This window comes from Aplysia californica, unplaced genomic scaffold (genome assembly GCF_000002075.1).
Source record: "Aplysia californica isolate F4 #8 unplaced genomic scaffold, AplCal3.0 scaffold00071, whole genome shotgun sequence".
In the NCBI taxonomy this organism is placed as follows: Eukaryota; Metazoa; Mollusca; class Gastropoda; order Aplysiida; family Aplysiidae; genus Aplysia; species Aplysia californica.
In genome coordinates, this window is record NW_004797341.1 from 1,284,810 (window position 1) to 1,287,928 (window position 3,119).

Consider the following 3,119-nt stretch of genomic DNA (forward strand, 5'->3'; position numbering starts at 1 on the left):
TCACAGGAAGTCGGAAGTGATGTCGTGCTGGACAAGAATCAGAGTCCGAATAACATTTTTTCATATTCGGACTCGAGTCCGAATAGTCACTTCGATTCTCATCCGGGGTGAGAATAGAGAGGTGGCCCACACAAAAACACGCGCGCAGACACACACTTCCACGCAAGCGTGCCCACAATTACACACACAAATGCGTGCACACACACACACGCACGCACACACACAGCCCAAGCAGTCGGCGATGAAACCTAAATCTAGATCTAGATTCTAGATGTAGTGGGTAGCCCGTCGTGCGCTTAAGCGGCAAAGCAAGCCCGCAACGGTGAAGTCTAGAGTCTAGATATATATAGATCTAGAATCTAGTTATAGATCTAGATCTAGATCTAGTTATAGATCTAAATCTGGAAGGACTTCCGAAACGAGCGACCACCCCATCAAACACTAAAGAAGAGGCCTAACCCTAACCCAAACACTATTCCTAACTAGGCTCTAACCCTAGCCTAACCCTACCCCTAGATCTACCCCTACCCCTAGCCCTAATTCTGCTGTCTCATAGTGGTCGCTCGTTACGGAAGTCCTCCTCTAAATCTAGTAGTGTTGTACTAGAATCTAGATCTAGACTCTACTCTTAGTCTAATTTAGACTCTAAGTAGGCCCAGTCAAATAGAGACTCCATACCATTTCAATTTCAGTGTCATATTATGATGTAGGACCTAGCAAGGAGTACTAGATTCTAGATCTAGATCTCTGTCTCTTTATATCTAGGGCTATATTCTAGATATCTAGATCTGGATCTAGAATCTAGTACTTTTTTGTGTGTTCCAAGTAAGACAGATCTATTGCTTCGGGCTTCGTGCTATTTTTTTGCTTGCTATGAATCTACGTGACGATCTCTAAGAAGTAAGCAAGCAGACACTTCATTTAGGAAATTTAAAGTCAAAATCATCTAGATTTCTATGTCATTTGAGGAATCACCAGTAAAGCTAATAAATATACATAACAGTATGTTAGGAAACGTAGAAATTCATATTGCAGAGCAACTAGATATCTATTACTGAACTAAATCTGAAAAACTAACCTGAAAAGTGTCACAGGTGCAACTCCTCTCTACGGCAGCCATTACTACTTGCGCTAGCGGTGTTGTTTCGCCAGTTCCGACTTCCGGTACTTCCGGACCTTCGGACTCTGACCGTTCCTGCTATTTTCTCATCTTTCTGCCAGCCCGTTTATTGTATTCTTCGAAACAATTCTCACATTTTCACTATCTTTTCTTCCCCAGTCTGCGATCATCTCCATTCACACCAAGCCTTGAGCTCACCGCAAAATTATAGAGAGGATGGTAGATAGACATTGTCATTACACTTGCGTAGACCCGTTAGCGTTTACAGTCAAAGGGACTTAACCACAGATATCAAGAGACATAATAGTACTGTACGGATTGTCTACTCCTGTCAATTTTACGTTATGTCGTAAAAAGTGTATGTTTTCAACCCCCATACACACACGCGCACGCGCGCGCGCGTGCATAGTCTTCTGGATGAGGGCCTCGCAGACCCCAACCGGTATATTTCAGGCATTTTTGACAAAACTTTTGGTTCGATGTTGTTTTCCTCCCAGGTATTCTTCCAGGTATTCTTCAAACACCCTTTTATAAGCATGAATACGGTCTATGAAGTTATTTGGATAATTTGGAAGACAGTGATGAATATTTTCCTTGGACACCCCCGCGAATCCTAAAGGGGGCCTCTCAGACCCCAAGCCATTTTTACTGTAATAGTAAAGGCAGTTCTCTTCCTGTCAAGTATGCAACATGATGGCAGCATCGACGCGAAGACCAGAAAAGCAGAAATCAACATCTTTTACAACAAAACAAAGGGAGGTGTGGACTCTGTAGATCAGGTGGTCCATGCATACATGTAAAAGAAGCAGACCGTGAGATGACCTCTGACCTTCTTCCGCAATCTGTTGGATGTTGCAGCTATAGCTTACATCTGATTCACTGCTAAAAATCTCCAATGGAATATCCGCAAGAAACACAGGAGAAGAATCTTCCTCGACAGGTTGGGCGATGAGCTCTGCTTGCCATTAATGCAGCGCCAGGCTGCGACTGGGAGCATCCCTAAGTCAGTTTGTACGGCATGAGCATGCTTCTCTGTGGTGTCACACCACTTACCCAAACCCAAGAAGCAAGAGAAATGGCCACTGAACATGGACAAAGAAAGAAGAAACGCTCCGAGATGCCTTGATAGTGGAAGCAGACTTTGTGTTGTTGAAGCTAGCGAGGGGATCAGAATAAGTCTGATTCCCTGTATGGACTTCTCTGTTGACATCCACCCCTTGGCGCTCATATATGATCTTATGCAGTTGCGAGCGTTGTAAAAACTCTACTAAAACAACAACAACAACAACAAAACAACTAAGAAGAAACGCTGTGGACTTTGTCAGAGAAATAAGGACAGAAAATCCGAACTGACATGCTCTGGTTGTGGGATATCAGTTTGTGGGGAACACTATTTCCAAGTGCGTTTGTCATCAGTGTCAGTAGACACTCATATTCCGAGCACTTGTCTCCTGATCTTTGGTGCCAGTATTGGTACCATACGACTCTATTTTGGCATTTCAAATGTTTCTTCACTGCCCATGCCTTGCTCTGCACGGCTTGTTTGACATTTCACGTTTCGCGTTGTTACTAAGCTTTAATTCTCTGTAGAAATGATTATAATCATCATTATTATTTTTATGCCATTGGGCTCTTACTCTTTGTCATTATAATCATCATCAAAGTGTCGTTGTCTTCATCATCATAAATATCATGTACCGAAATTAAGTCTTCTTGGGTATTTTCATGAGATTCATTTTTAACTGAAAAACAATCACATCGTCATTTAAATTCAACCTCATTATTCAGCAATAACAACAGCATGTTCATGACATGACCAACCCACAATCATTAGACAAAAAGAGCCAGAATTGCATTGATTTCAGTCTAACCTCATTCAACTTTGTTCAAAAACAAATATATGGTATATAAAGTTAAATAAATTTGTTAATTTTTAGACCCTAGTTCACCCCCTGGGGCAGTGCCACTGACTAAAGTGTCTTCAGGCGATTCCCAAAGG

At 42.1% G+C, this 3,119-nt stretch overlaps 1 long non-coding RNA gene across 1 annotated transcript in view; it reads right to left on the reverse strand.

Annotated features, from left to right (window-relative positions):
* LOC118477359 overlaps positions 1-1,147 on the reverse strand; it is a 7,005-nt gene extending 5,858 nt beyond the window's left edge. The window contains exon 1 of the long non-coding RNA XR_004858320.1: positions 1,079-1,147. This is a non-coding gene — a long non-coding RNA (uncharacterized LOC118477359). The remainder of the gene's footprint in view (positions 1-1,078) is intronic.
* Between the last annotated feature and the right edge of the window lie 1,972 nt (positions 1,148-3,119).